Source organism: Ochotona curzoniae, unplaced genomic scaffold (genome assembly GCF_017591425.1).
Source record: "Ochotona curzoniae isolate NIBS_2020 unplaced genomic scaffold, NIBS_Ocur_1.0 contig_2688, whole genome shotgun sequence".
NCBI classification, from domain to species: domain Eukaryota; kingdom Metazoa; phylum Chordata; class Mammalia; order Lagomorpha; family Ochotonidae; genus Ochotona; species Ochotona curzoniae.
Window position 1 is genome coordinate 18,702,870 of NW_024465553.1, and position 16,235 is coordinate 18,719,104.

Sequence of the window (16,235 nt, forward strand, 5' to 3'; positions counted from 1 at the left end):
CAACTCACCTAGTGCTGAAGAGTGGGGAGATGGAAAGAAACAGCAGCCTCAAACAAGAGGAAAATGTACCCCCTTGCTGTACCTCTTCCATTTGCAGTTGCAGAGGCCTAAACTGGGGAGTAGAAAAACAGGAAAGAAACACTGCTAGATGACTCGAGGTGACAATACAGAGGGAATACCTAAGAGTGAGGAGATGAGGAGCAGGTGGCTGCAGAGAGGCGGGGTCAGTGGGCAGGCAATCCTGGGTACTGAGGCACCTGGGCTGTCTGGCACCTGGGACAGCAAGCGGGTCACGCTTTAGCAGTCTGCGGTCAAATGCGTGAGGAGCCGTTGTGTTCTGCAGCTGGGAAAGGGAGGAGGTGTTCGTCATGTTGGCCACGGCCCATCTGCCAGCCAGGATGTGCATGATGGGCCACTGTGGGGTGCTTTTCCATGAACAGAAAAATGAGCACATCTCTCGCTTGCCCTGATGATGGTGGGGTGGGCCGATCCTGGCTAAAATGCCTGGTGCATAAGGTCAGTGACTATGTAGAGCCCTGTCACGGGGAACAGGGAAATGACCACATCCTGGCTCAACCTTCAAGTTTCCCTTCAGCTGTGAAATTCAGCTCCCCCAAGAAATCCCCCTTGCAGTCAGATACGGTGTCACTGTGTGGTGTGTGAGTGGGTCTCGGTGGTTCTGTTTAGGAGGCATACTCAAATAGAAGCTGAGCCAGGGAGGACACCCAGGTGTATCTGCTTGCCCTGTTGGAGGTGAGCAGCAGGGGAAGCTTACAGAGGCCCCCAGCCCAGCTGCTCAGCCCTGTTCCCCAAGTCCCCTTGTCTTTGCAAGTTGAACAGTGAAGCATAGGAGTCTGTGACGCAGAGAAGGCACACTGGCTGACTTGTGCCTTTGTCAGGAGCTGTGAAGGCTGGGGGCGGAAAGGTTCCTGCACAGGGCTGGAGGAGAGGTGCAAGTTGGTGTAGACCCTGTCCTCACCCAGTCCCCACTAGAGAAAGCAGAGTTCTAAGGCTCCACGCAGGGCTTCCCCAACTCAGAGACCCTGTGCGCCTGTTCCTGGCATGGCTGCAAGGTGAAAGGATGGATGGGGCCCCATGCCTGTGGCAGGTGTTTCTATCAAGCCTGAACACCTGTGCGGCCAAGTGTCTGTCACATTCTGGGCTGCAAGAAGGCATGTCTCTGCCCGTGCGGAGAGGTCAGCTGGGCTGAAGGGGCCTTTGGTTTCTCTGTCGGAGTGATAGGGGTGGGTAGTCAACAGCCTGCAGCTCTTGGTGTGGGTGACGTGGGGGAGTCCGCAGAGAGAGGGATGTGATGCTTGGCTAGGAGTCGGCTTTCAAAGCACTTGAGACATGTTCTGCATTCCCCGGGTCGGATGCACCCATCCATTCTAAAAGCCCTTGCAAAAGGTTTCTTGGGCCTCCTTTGAACAGGCCTGCTTGTTCCTGTCTGGGCTGCAGAAGAGGGAGAAAAAAAAGGGCTATAGTGCTTAGATCATGTCTAGTCCAGACAGGACAGCAATGCAACAGACAGCCAGCAGTGCCTCCTGAACCCGCAGGCCCCCCAGCCCCCTTAGGGCTGAAGAGCAAAAGAGCATTTCTGCCAGGAAGATGAAAGACAAGGTTAAGCCCTATGGGGTCCAACGTGTGAGGAAGGGCCAGTTCTGGGGGCTTTGATAAGCGGCTTGCTGAGCCTTGGGTATTTCCAGGGTGGGCTTTGGCTAGAGGGTCCTGGATTAGAAAGGATGAATTCCCCTAGGAGGAGACACCAGCTCTGCTTCCCTGGAGAGAGTCCAGGGCCGCAGCAGCTCCATGGAGGACATGGCCACTAGAGCAGGCTCGTGAGTGGTTGCTTCTGCCTCCAGTGCCTGTCCCAGCTGGTGGGCCAGCCCTTGCAACCCAAGGGCTGGGCTGCATTGATTACCCTTGGAAAGGGGTCTAGGAAATGTTGCAGTGAGCTCCAAAACTGGGATGCAGACTTGGGGTTCTCCTTCCTGGCATGGACACTGGGGACAGGAGCCATGTCACCATGTTATCCCATGTCGTTCCAAAACATTGCCATGTCCTTTATTGCACCCCTCCCCCAGCTCCATCTGAAGCTCTTCATTGTGAGAGAGTGGCCCAGGGAAATTGGGTTCCCAACACCCACGTCCATGCCCACCGCACGGGCTCTCAGGAGCCAACGTTGCATTTCCTACTGCTGCCTGGAAAACCTTGAGTTTTGGCCTTGAGCTGCTTGGGGCTCTGCGTGCGGGGGCCCTTCGGGAGGTTCAAACTGAAGGCTGCAGATACAGCAAGGGAAGTTGTATGCCATGCACTGAAGAGGACACCTCTGAGTGCCTGGTGCTCTTGCGCCTCTGAAAAGCAACACGGCAAAGCGCCAGCAAAAAGCCCCCTCCCCGCCCGGCTGGCTCTCCTCCTCCTCTCCCTGTAATGTGTCTGTGGGCGGCAGGTGCCGTGCTGGCCTCCACCGTGCAGGGCTGCTTCTTGCACCTGCGCATTGAGTGAGTTCCAGCTCTAAGGTGCCAAGTGCTATAATGCTGCTGGTCAATCTGAGGCCTGTGTGTCATACGCTCTCTATGCGTCAGTATTGGAGATGAGGTGGAGCCACCTTTGACCCGCTTCTCTGAATTCTTAAGGAGCTGGCAAACTAGAAAAGTCTCTCAGAGAATCTACAGGTTAGAGTGGGTGCGAACTCTCCTTGGTCCAGGACTTTTTTGCCCTCTACCTGGAAGCCCACCAGGACTCCTCCTGCTCACCCCATCTCTGCCCTTCTTCCAGTCCTGGTGGGGTTCTAGGCTGGGAGCAGTGGAAACCTGAAGCCTCGATGAGTGATGCAGGCTTGGGGCAGGTGCAGCCTTTGTCTTTGGGGTTTGCTGTGTAAGCCAGCCCCTCCACGGGGACCCCACACGCCCACCCAGACTGAGCCCCGAGCCCCTGCCTGCCTCCTCGCTGTGGTTAGTATCTTGTCCTGTGACTGGTTAGCAGTGTTGACTACCTGTGTAGCGCATCTCTTGTCTGCGGTTTCGAGAATGTGTAAACAAATAAAAGACTTTCAAATTCTTGGGGACTCTCAGTCTTTTACCCCTCACCCCCATGACTGCTTCCCTCCTCCATCTGTAAAACATGAGGGGCAAGTGTGGGGTCCTGTGGGGATGGAGCCCCTTCGGAGAGCAGGTGCCTCTGCCTCCAGCGGTGCTGTGGCCATAGAGACCGGGAGACTGCAGCTGTAGTCAGCCCCCTGTTGCTGCTGCTCCCTGGTCACTCTGTCCTTCGCAGGCTCCAGGGGATGTGCCAGCCACCTTCCTCTGAGTCATCTCTGAATCTCTGTCCTCCCCCCCTCGCTCCAGTAATGCCCCCTTCATGGTGTCCTGTGAGCTGCTCAGACGGGGGGGCCCCAAAATGAGCTGCTCCGACCCTGCAAGGGACATCTCCACGCAAGGCCTGAAATGGGGTTCCCTGCTTTGCCTCTGGTTCCTTGGGTAGAGGAGAAGGCGTGGCATGCTGTGGCGGCAGGGGGAGGTGGTTGTGTCTTCAGGGTGGTTATAGTACTGGGGAATAGCTTGGCTTTCCCTCCTGAGTTGGCTGAGAGGGTCCGGATCTTGAGTCACCTAGCCTCTGACTTTGGCCTTTTACAGACTCAGATCTCAGACCCAGGCAGGTGCGGGTAAGGAGCCAAGGAGGTGGAGGTGAACCTGCACCCCGGGGCCTCCTCTGCCTTTCAGCCCAGGGAGCTGGCATGAGTCAAAGGGCCCTCGGGGCATCTGACTAAACCTGTCTTGCAGCCAGTGGGAAGGCAATGGCTTGGCATCAGGCCCAGTGTTCTAGAACCGTGGTTTTTCCAGGCTAGTTTTCCAGAGGCTTCAGGTCTTGGAGAGGCCGTGGGGCCAGAGCTGGAAGAAGGTTCCTGAGCTTCCCCCTTGAGCTCTGACCACCACCCAGCACCGCTCTGTAGGGATTTGTCTTATACTTGAATTGGGGGTGGGACTTGTGGCAAAGCTATTGCATTGGATCCCTACGTGTACCCCATATGGAAGAGCCTGGTTTGAGTCCTGCCTTTTCTTCCATCCAGTTTCCTGGGAGGCTGCACATGATGGCTTGAGTGCCTTGGGCCCCTGCCACCATGTGGGAGACCCAGGTGCCATTACTGGCTCCTAGCTTTGGCTTGGTCCTGTGCTGGCTGTTGTGGACATTAGGGGAATAACATTGCACAGAAAAGATTTCTCTCTCTGCCTTTCAGAAACAAAACAACAAAACAAAGCAAAAATAGAGGAACAGTTTGAAATTGCCTTGGGAGTTAGATGGTGGAAGCGGAGCAAGGGGCCTGGGAGGCAGCCATGGGCTAAGACCCTTGGTGTGGCACAGGTGGACATTGTCTAGTCCCAATGGGCCTGACTTCCACTGAGGGCTTCTCCTCTTGGGTTTGTCCCCAGTAGAGGCCTCCCTTGGTCTCTGTAGCCCCTGGCACTCACCACCACCCCTCCCCTACCCCTGGGCCCACCAGGGGTGCTGCACTGTCACATCTCTCAGCCGCAGCCCAGCAGGTCCCACAACACAGTGTCCCCAAGGCCGGTGGGTTGACAATGTTCAGGCCTACACTTGAGGTAATTAGCATTGTTAATGCTCGTTCTGTGATGGTACAGCTGTGAGCCTCATTAAAAGGCTCTCCTGAGGATGCGAGGATGCAGGCACACAGCTAGGTGTCAGCTCTGCGAGTCCTGAGCGCCTGCTTGCTACCCCAGCACCTGGCTCCCTCCCATGCCCTCTCTGCCCGCTCCCTGTCTGCTGGCATCTGGGCCGGGCCTCCGTTCTCAGCTGGGACAGGCTCCTTCCTGCCCACTTCTCCAGCATGCACAGCTCCATGTCTGCTCCACTCTCCTAAACAGAAAGGAGCCACCATTGCCGAGAGGGGGCCTGGCAGCTGTCCATAACTGTCACCTCCAGCTCAGGCTGAAAGGTGGGCTCTGGGGTGGGGACCCTGGCCATTGTTCCCTCCACCACCTCCCAGCAGAGGATCCAGCAACACTGGCTGTCCCCACCTCCTGGCCACATGGCCTTGGCTTGGCTGGCATCTGCTGGGGTGGCACCTCCTTGGAGAGAAACCCGAGAGCCCTCTGGCTGTAATTTCTGGGATTCCTGGTTCCTGGGAGGGGAGGCAAGGGACTGACTATTTTCCAAACAGAGTAATCTGAGATGCTTTTCCGCCCCCTTGAAACTGGGAGGGAGGTGATGCCAGCCCCCCAAGAGACTGTGCCCGGGCTCGGCACACAGCAGAGAGGGAAAATGCAATGCTTGAGAGAGACCCTGAGGGCCGGGGTGGTGGATGGCATGGGACGCAGGGGTGGCTGAGGGTCCCCCAGGCTCGGTCTCCTCCTCTGCTTCCTTCTCTCACAGCCCTGGGCCCTCTGTGTCCAGCAAGGTGCTCAGAGCCAGGAGTTATCACGGGTGTGCTTTAGTGACCAGAACTTGACCGCCTTGGCTGAAGCAGCTGTAGACTCATGGACATAGAGCTGGGTCTTGCACAGGAATGTCCTGTGGAGGCAGTGGGCAGGCAAGGGGAGACCAGCGTGCAGACTGATGATGCTAATTTAGGCCAGGAGGGCAGCATGTAGGCAGGAAGGGGAGATCACACGGAAGGGCTCCATGGGCAGGTGCACTGGGGCAGAACTTTGACTGGTAGTGCTGTGGCAGCTGGGCCTGGGCTTTCCGGTGGACTAGCCAGTCAGGCCCTCTGCCTTTCCTCTAGAGATGCTGGACTGAGCCAGCCTGGAACCCAGCTGCACCCCCAGGATACAGGGCAGACTCCCACAGAGCGCTGGTCATCCCCCAAGGGCAGAGGAGCTGAGAATGGCAACCAGGGGCTCTTGGGAGGGGGTCTTCAACCTGTGAGGTATGAACCCAAGATCCCAACTTTCCTGCTGTATGTTTGACCAAAGCAGCCTGTCCTGCTTCTCCTGGCCCTGCAGGTGATCTCCAAGGAAACACCCTAAGCTCTCTTCAGTTTTTTAAACCACCTGACACTGTTCCCATGGCTTCACACAACCCTCGTCGCCCACAGGGTGCCGCTCTGCCTCCCATCCTGTCTTTAGTCCATGTGTTCTCCCACCCCATATGCCAACCCCAGATCTCACACACCGGCTCTCACATCCACACTCTCACTGCCCCTCTGGAAATTTCTGTTTTTTGGCCTTGACTCAGCTTTGTCTCCCGTGGGACAGCCACGCTTTGCAGAGTCCTCTCATGTTGGGGCTGCAGCTCTCTCGCAGCACCTGTCTCCATTTGTCAACATTCTTGCCAGCCTCCCCTATCAGGCCGAGCTCTGCCAGGGCCTGAGCTGTGCTTTGGTCCCTGTTGAATTCTGACTGTCCTGGTGTGTGTTCAACAGACCTTCGTCAGAGATGGGCAGGGACAAGCGTACTGCCAACGATCCATGGCAAAGGAGAGTTAAGATTTCAGCTTATTTTGTGAAAATAGATAAATAAAAACCTTGAAGGCTGTACATAAGCATATCATAATATGTATTTTCCAAGAACTTTTTGAAGAATCCTTTGTTTCCACAGATTTGGAAAATGTGGCCACAGCTTCCTGCTAAGATGGAAGGTCAGTGACACTCAGACCCCTCATGACGTGAGCTCCCCGAGGAAGCACAGGTGGTGGGCGAGGGCAGGGGGATACGGGACCTTGGGGGCAGGGAGCCCAGGCTTGGCTTCTCCCTTCTCTTCCTTTGAAAAGGTGGACACGTGTTTTGTACTTCTAGTGGACTCTGAATAAGCAAACGTTGAGCTTGAGTATAGCGTGATATGTCAACACACAGTGCGTGAAGGTATGATGGGGTAGTTGCTCTGTAACTTCTCTTCGGAGAGCTGTTGTTTCTTCGTGTTGGGGACAATCAACATCTATTACCTATGTTGAAAAATACAAACGAATTGTTCACCAATGGGACTCTTCTGCACCACAGAACATTAGAGGTTATTTCTTCCATTCAGATCCACCCCTGTGCCCCTTTCCATCCCTGCTCTCCATCCTTGCCCATTCCTGACCCCTGATAACCACGACTCTGTTCTTTACTGCTAGGAGACTAACCTTTCAGCTCCTCCTAGAGTATTTGCCTTTCTGTGTCTGATTGGTTTCCCTTCATGTCCTCCTGTTCCACCCAGGTGGCTACAGGTGACAGAATTTCATTCCTTTACACAGGTGAGTAATATTTCACTGTGTGTGTCACTGTTTTTAAAATCCATTCACCTGTTGCTGAACACATTGTCTGTTCCTTATATCTTAATGGAGAGAATGACATTTCCTTTCTGTCTTGTGGCAAGATCAAATGATATGGCTTAGGTAATGTTCTAGATCCTGCACCTATCAGAAAAACTCAGCAATGCTGATCAGGCAGGCAGAGGGTGTACGTGAGAGCTGGGGCTGATAGATTCTACCTGGGGAGGAGCAGGAGGCCGGCAGGGGTAAGCATTTGAGCTCATTTGGGCAGTGTAGGGTGGGAGGAGAATGGAGAGAACAATTATTCCAGGCACCTGTGTGCAAGCAAGAACACGTGGAGGAGGATTGAAGAGGGCGAGGCAGGTCATTGGAGCGCCTGAAGGAGGACGCCGGCAGTCCCTGTAGGAAGCCATGGGCAGCAGCGGCAGGCTCCTGAAGCAGGGAGAGGTATGAGCAATGCTTGCCAGGGTGTGCTGGGTTGCAGGAGGGGTAAAGAGGTCCTTGGCTCTCAGACAAAGGCCCTGTCACTCAGAGCCAGCTGCTGATGGAGCACCTTGGGAGGCAAGACACTGCAGAGCCCATGGCCCAGGCCAGCGGGTGAGCGGCTGCCACTCTGCTCTGGGCCAAGTTCCCCTCTTTCTCCTCCTCTCCTCCCTCTGTCTGCATCTCTTACGCAGCTGCAGACGCCAGGGGAAGCTGTGCAGGGAGTAGAGCCCCTTGGGGAGGAGGTGGTGGAGGCACAGCCGGTGGACGTGGCCCGGTGGACGTGGCCCGGTGGACGTGGCCCGGTGGACGTGGCCCGGTGGCCTGCCTGGCTGCCCCTTCCTGTGAATTCTTGGGTATCTCCTGCTCCGGACATGAGAGGGTGCAGCTGGGTGGGGTGGAGGAGCTGGGCCCAAGGTTCTAGACTGAGAACATGATCACTGACAAGACCGCTGGACAATCCATCTTACTCTCGTCCATGGATGAATTTCAAAAGTACTTGAACGTGTGTGTGTACGCGTGCGTGCACTTGCTAGCTTCGGTCAGATTCTCTCAAGATTTTTTTATTTGAAAGACAGAATTACAGAGAGAATCTTTCATCTGCTGGTTTGCTCCCCAAATGACTGCAACATCCAGAGCTGGGCTGTTCCAAAATCAGGAGTCAAGGGCTTCTTGTGAGGTTCCTTGGTGGGGGCAGGGACTCAAGGAACTGGATTGGAAATGGAGCAGCTGGGACCTGAACCAGTGCCCAGATGGGATGCCAGCGCCCTGACATAGTAGGTTGGGCCTCTCTTGGCTGGCCTCTGACAGATTCTTAAAAGGATCTGCAACATCTCAAAAGCTTAGCCGACAACTCACTGTGTACAACCCTGGGCTTCCCAGAGGAGGAGATAGAGGCCAAGGAAGAAGGGACTCGTTTACCTGATCCCAAACCCGTTAAAGGCTTGCCAGGATAAACCAGAAGAGAAAAGTGCCGGTCGGAGGGGGTGGTGGTGGGGGTGGTAGGGCGTGGAGGGAGGGTGCAGGAAACCAGCCCCCCTGGGTAGAAACAGAGGGGAGGGGAGGGAAAGCCAAGCCTAGAACTGTCTGGGGATTAACCATCTGTGTGTGTTGTGGGGGGCCAGTCCCCACCAGGACACCTGATCCCCTTCTGCAGGTATTGTTCCTCCACTTTCCCAGGGAAGAACTTGGCTGGACTGGGAGGACAGGGAGGGGAAGGGATTGACGGCATAATGGGAGAGGGGAAAGAGGGAAAGACAAGAGCAGAGAGGGAGGCTAAGGGCCCCCAGGTGTGGCAGGCCTCCCCACTCCTCGAGCTCATGAAGCCGTCCTGATGGACCCAGTTCTGGACAGGTGTGAGGGCTCCAGCAGGGTCTTTTTGCTGAAAAATTCAGAAACACGAACTTTGGTGCTGGATGTGGGTGAACTCCCAGGCCGCAGGGTGGGTATCAGTGCCACTGGCCCCTTCTCAGGTCCAGTATTGGCATGCCTGGGCTCAAGTTCTGGCTTTGCTTGCAATGCCAGTCTCCTGGTAATGTGTTACATCTGGGACGTAGCAGTTGAAAGCCCAAGGGGCTGGGTCCCTGCCACCCACATGGGAGATCTAGAGTTCCTGACTCCTGGTTTTGACCTGGCGCAGCTCCTTCTCATGTAGACCCGGGGTGGGGGTGGCTGTGAGCTCTGTCTCTCTTCCTCCCCGATGGCTCCTTCCTGCTTGTTGTCAGGTGGCCATGACTACCTCTGAAATCACCTGCTCAGCAACAGGGAGGGACCTTGGATGCTGGTGAACTGGCGATTCTCCCACATGGCTGCTGGCTCTGGCATCTCACAGGATGGGGTTTGGGAGGCAGGGCCAGGGGGGTGATGGAGTGTACCTAGTACAATACTGCCAGCCCTAGTAGCCCTGCTTTATGACCTGGACCTATGCAACTATGGGGAAAAGGGCTCCTTGGGCAAAAGCAGGAAGTCTTAATCCCTGAGCCGCTCTCCCCTGGATTTCATAGACGGAAAACCAGATGGGGGAAATATGAAGACATGGGGGGATCCTGCCATTGGGCCAGGAATCAGTTCAAAGACTCCAACCAGTGGCCAGGACTCCCTTCCCTCTGCCCAGGAGGGAGGTGGAGGAGAGTGGGGGCTCTCCCGCATGTGTAGGGTGCCTGCCCCCAAGGAAATCCTGGGTCCTGAGCTGCCTTCTGCCCCCAGGGAATCCACAGTAGGATGGGTGGCAAGCAGAAAGATTCCATGTTCTCCACAGGACCAACATTTCCTGCTGGAGCTCAGAGCTGCTGGGATGACTGAGTTTGCTGGGAAGCTGGGGCCAGGCTGTCTCTTCCAAAGCTGATGAGACAGATGGGGAAATGCTGCCCCTGCCACTGAGCTGGAAGCTCCAAAGCAGGGGTGGCTCTGGACAGCTGTGGATGGCCTTGTTTGCATATATGCAAATGAACTCCTGGCTCCCTCTTTCCCAGCCTCATCCAGGCAGATCCAGGTGCAGCTGGCAGCCTTCCAGATCCTGTGCTGAAATTAGCCTCTTGAATGGGAGTTTTTGGTCTCCCCATGTGAAAATTCCATTGAATTTCTTCCAAGGCCATGGGACCCTACCCAATCTCTGATTCTACTTCCCCTGCCCCCTTTTCTGATCCTATTGGCTTCTTAAACTCTTGGAATCGGAGAGGAAGACACAGACTTGGAGACAGTCAGGTGCAAAGGGTGGATGGAGCTCAACCCCAATAGCCAGGAAGTCTTGGTGCTGGGGCTGGGTTGCCTGGGTGGGCTCCCTGCCTCAACTCTCTACCTCAGTGCACTGGACAAAAAGAGGCTGTGTTCCCCTCCTGTTCGCGGCCTGCAAGTGTTGGTGAGCACCTGTGTGTTATGGCTGTGTGTAATTAGATGCATCTCTGGGCCACCACATTGAGACAGAAGGATGTGGAGGAGGATGGGAGGTGTTTCAACCATCCCAGGGTGGAAACGGCAGGAGGGTGTGGAGAGCTACCCGGTCCCTCCCCCTCGTCTCTGGGTTCCTGTCTGGGCAGCTGCTGCCACTTGTGATCGCTAGAGGTGACTTTCTCTTGGCTTCCCAGTGCATAAAGTAGAAAATGAATGTTCAGGAAAGATGAATCCCATGGATTAGGTTAAGAGTCTGTGTTTGGGGACTGGGGCCAAATGGTTGGGAGAAAACATCTATTCATTGAGCTTGATTCCACGGACCACTTACAGTTCAAACAGCCAGGAGAACTATAGGAGAAACGTGGTCCTGGATCCTGGAGAAGGTTTCCATGTGCTGGGCAGACCCCCAGGGGGTGCACTATGTCCTAACCTGATTTATAGCACAGCTACTGAGCCTTCAGGTTGACCCGGACACTGTGTTAAGTGTGTTTCGTACATTGTTCAGTAAGCTAGTGTATGCTACTCTACTCAAACTTCATCCTCATCCCCGTCTACCCATTGTAGATGAGGAAACTCGAGGAATGGTGAGGATAAGTCGCTCAGCTAAGGCCATGAGCTGGGATTCTCATTTGCATCTCCCTGAAGTAACAACTTCCATTTTTTTTTTTTTGAACTTCGATTTTGTAGAACTTTGGTGCAGAGTAACTGATCTATGACAAGTGCTTATCGTGGTCTGACAAGAGCATGTGGTCTGCAGTGGCCACTTCTTCATGGAGAAGCATCTCCATGGCCTAAGCTTGAGACTCTAAGAAATAGAAACTCCTTTTCCGTAGCCACCATTCTCCCTCTGGGCAGCAATGTTTATTTGAGAGTTGCTAGCTTCTGAACTTTTAAAGACTGGGCTGAAAGTAGATTTTTGCAGGATCTGTTCTCTGCTGGCCCTAGCTCTCCCTACCTGCTGGGAGCTGCTGGAGGTGGAATTACAGCCCCTTGGAAACATGTGTACTGTGAGGCAAAGGGGAGAGAAGGTTTCTAAGCAGCTGAGCTGAAGATAGGAAGACGAGTCTGACTGTGAATTCCCCCAGCCCTGCTTGAGGTTCCTCTTGATCTCACAGGGCCTGAAAGGAAGTGGGAGGCAAAAGATGCACCATTAGAGTGATACGACATGGGACCGACTTAACTTGGCCAGAAATGGCAGAAGGCTGTGAGCCACGGGCTGCAGGCAACTTCTAGGAGCCAAAAAAGGCAAGAGTGGGGATTCTCTTCTGGAGCCTCTGGAAAGGCCCATGGCCCAGCCAAAACGTTGACTTTGGGCCCTTAGGCATTAGAACCAAAAAACCACACACTGGTGGCATTTCTAGCCGTTTAGTAGGGTAGAGCAGCTGCAGGACAACACGTGATGGTTTCCAAGCACACGTGCTGCCTGGCACCTGTGTCTGATGCTCCTGGGTGTCTTCTCTAGACTAACTCTGGTTCCTTCATGAAACATTTTCAAGAGTTTAAGGCATGTGCCAAGCCAGGGTAAGATCATGCAGTTTGGCGAGGAGAGCCCCCCGGGGACCCATGCCTAGAGCTGAGCCATTTCAGCCACATAGAACGGACCAAGTATGCTGTAACCGTTTGCAACTGTATGATGGCAGTGGGATGGAGAAGAGTAAATGCAGGTGTCATTTATCATTCCCTGGGCTTGCTCAGCACCCTGCGAAATATCAGGGTAACCTTTAAAGAAGGCAGAGGCCATCCATTAAATAAACAGATGCCTTGATGGAACAATAGGAGTGTAAACACAGGCGCCACCTCATAATTTACTGATGGTGGATGGGTCGTCTTGGTGGACTGTTTTCCATCCACACCCGGGAGAAAGGAGGAAATGCATCACGGTGCCGTGAGGCCCTTCCTAGAACCTGCTAAACACCACGATAGACTGCAGGCACAGGCTTGGCATCTGCTTCCTGGGATGCAACATTTTTTCACCAAGAGGTCACATGTCATGGGAGTCTTTCTCCGGGATGATTTAAGCCACGCCTTTGGCGCTGTAGAGGGGGATGGGTGAGGCAGCCTCTGGTCAGTCCATCCTGCCTCTGAATTCCAGAATGCAAAGGTTGTGATTTATGTCTGCAGGTTCACACCTGTGATTAAACCATATATACAGGTTGCTTAATACAGACAGAAAAATGCATTGAACTAGTCTATTTCATGCTGGTGACCTGAGGATAGATGATGTATTCAGCCAAAGTGGGCCAGGGATTAATGTTGCTAAGGTCAGGGTGGTCATTTTGGGCACGCAGGGGTAATCTTTCATAAGGGTTCACCACTCGTCCGTATCTTAGTTCCTCTATAAAGGACTGGCAGAGAGCGATGGTTATTAGAAAATAAAATGCACTTAGCGCTCCCCCATGAATCATGCATGGAGGACCCCAGGGTTGGCCAAGACTAGGAAAAGACGGTTATTACGGCACCTCAGGTGCTCCTATTCTAGGTGGCCTTCAGGCATGACTGATGACCACAGCCATGGGCCTGCACCATGTGTGGGTGGAGCCTGAGTCCAAGGGGGGGAGCCTTTGGGTCTGTGTGGGGTTCCTCTACTGAGAGGGGTCCTCCCTCTGAAGCAGCTTCTCTTGCTGTCCAGACTGACTGGTTCCATCTGTGCCTTCCCACAAGCACCAGTGGAGGCAAGGTCAGCTGGAGCCACCATGAATTCCACAGGACTGGCCTGAGGTTTAGCACCGAGCTTAGAAATACGCAAGCAATCTTGGAGACAGCGAAAGTGGTTTTCATGGGTAGGCTTTGGAGTAAGCAGCCAAGAATGTTTTAACCCTCACTTCATCCACACCCACGGGAGCTGTGATCATCTAAGAGTCGGGGCCGCAGGAGACCATGAGGGAATGGATTTGCGCTCTCTGGGCTGACTATAAATAGGACACATGAAGATGGCTCCAGAAGGGTGGAGGAAGCAGTGAGCTCAGCACAGAACGGAGCAGGAGTATGCCCAATGGTACAGTCCGGCCTGGGCTTTCACTTTCCTTTGTGGTGCATTTGTGAGGGGATGTGCATTTGCTTCTTGCAGGGGTATCTGAGTCACACCAGGAGGCCTGCTGAGTGTGGTCCTGGGGAGGAAGAGGAGTGGCCGAGGAACCCACGCTTGGAGGTAGGAGGGGCCTATTCTGTATTTCAACCTGTCTGAATTGTTGCACCCTGGAGCAAGCTGCCTCCCTACTCTGAGATCGTCTGTGAAGCGAGGGCCCACACGTGTGCCCCACCCAGCTCTTCCCTGTGAGTGGGTGGCTAGCGTGTTCCTGCTGTCTTGGGAGCCATGGGGCACACCAATGGCTGTCCTGGGTGTTAGACTTTGGTTCTTGTCCCCTACCTCCAGCACCATCTTGTAGGAAAGTCGGTCTCCTCTGTGACAAATGTGTTTCCTTGGACATAACCTGGGTACACTGCACATGTCCACCCACTCTTGTTGCTGACTTTGCTGTTGCCGAGTGCCATGGGGGTGATGCGCCTTCCGACTCCGAGTGCCTGGGGTGGCTGAGCATCATGGGGGTGATGCTGTGAGTGGCTGGCTGCTGCTTCTCAGGGATGTCTGGGGATTTGGTGGTGGGTAGCTATCCTCTGAGCGGGTCAAGCCCTGAGGATGGAAGGCGTGGGGACAAGGCAGAGCTCCTGGGACCTCTCTCCAGGAGGCCACATTTTAGCAGCATATGAGGTGGTTATTGCAAAAACAGGTGCACCTGGCAAACACCAGCCCCTGTGATGGGCAGGGCCACTCTCAATGACCGTTTTCACTCAGGGCAGCTGTTCAGCTGGGATATACAGGTCTGGCCATGTTGTGTTTGTGACACTGGATCTGCTGCCTCTGACCACCCTAGTGTTAACACCAGATCCTTCCTCTATAGATGGGCAGGACCTTGTCTTTCTATTGTGGCCCAGACAGCCCTTCTGTCCCTTGGGGACCTGTGCTGCAACAACTGAGTCAAGCAAGAATCTGTTGTAGGCTGTGGAAGAGGAAATGGGGATCAGAGCAAAACCCTTGGCCCTGGTGTGATTAGTCTTAGCAGGGACCCCCCTTTTGTCCCTCTAGGGGTGCAGGAGGCTGCTTTATCCCTCCCTAGAATGCCTGTGTTAGACACTTCATGCTGAGGAGTGAAGCTCAGCTCAAATCAGGATGCCAGAAGACCACCTGTTGACAGTGATGTTGCCACAACTTCAAATGTCCCTTGCCCATCCCCTTACTCTGTGTTCAGCTCTGCTGAATCAGGAGGGTTGAGGGTCAGCTGGTCGACTGGTGCCCATCACCGCCTGCTGATCATCTTAGCCGAGTGTACCTCAGATATTACAGTGGGCAAAACTATCAACCAAGAAAAAATGCATTCAAAATCCCTCCCCTGCTCTGTTTTTGGATGTGCTTCTAGCGTCGCAATTCTTGTCCTCTAACAAGGCACTTATCTGGAGCCAACAGCAGCAGGGTGGCAGGGCGCGTGGGGTTTACGGGAACAGAATCCGGAGGTGGGCTGCAGGTTTGATCTCCCCTTCACCACACTTGACCAGGAGCAAGCTGCTGCTTAACCCTCCTCAGCTTTAGTTCCTCATCTGTGAAATTAGTAATGAGCGGACTGGGTCAGCCTCCCAGGGCTTTGGGGAGCATTGGCAAGTAATGTATAAAAAAGAGTGTCTGGCTTCTAAATGAGGTCAATAATGGTACCTGAAGACAAACGTTTTCTGTAAAGAGCTAGAGAGTAACTTTTAAGGATTTTTATGGATTATGCTTTCTGGCACAATGATAGTCCTGTATCACTTAAAAATGTGGACATTTTCTGATGAAGGCCACTCCAGGTGAGTTTGTCAGTGTGTGAGCAAATACATTTGCACTAAGCTAGATTGTCTAACCTGCTACCAACCTGGGCTGTGTGGTACAGCTTTGTGCTCCTGGGCTGCAGTTCCACTCGGCTTGCTACTAAATTCCACAGGCAATTGTAGCTCGATGGTACCTAACTAAACATGGAGATACCAGGCGGTGGGAACTTTTCAGCTGCATTATGATCTTAGAGGACAGCTGTTGGCATCCTTGTGTGCGGTGCGTTATTGATTGGGAAATCAGAAATCTGGATCTGAGACATGGGCACCTGACCCACTGCTCTCCAGTGCTGGATTGCTGGGGTTAGTCACCCAGCCATTGGCCAAGGACCCCTCATGCTACCTTTCCCATAAGTCACTACCTAAATATTCAATATGGGAAGGCAGTTTTGTAGGGTGGAAGGGAGATGGTCTCTACAGCCAGATGTGGACATGAAACCACTGACCGTGTCTGGGTCCCAGAATCTCTTCTGTAGATTTGGATGCAGCTTTACCCTGCACACTGATGGCAGGAAGGAAAGGCGAGAAAGCATGGAGGAGTTGCACCTGAGCAGAATTCACTGAGACACTTGTCCCCTTCTCTCCTCCTCTTCCCTCTGAACCATAGTTCCCTCAATTACTCTTCTTTTTGGTGCTGCTAGTAGAACTTTCTGGACCTATTGGTGGTAGAATATCCAAGGACCTGAGAAACGTATGGCTGCTCGGATGACCTCAAGCACCCTTTAGAGTGTCCCAGTCCACAGTGCTGCACGCCACCTTAGGGGAACTCCTCTCTGTCGCTTTGAGCATATTTCATT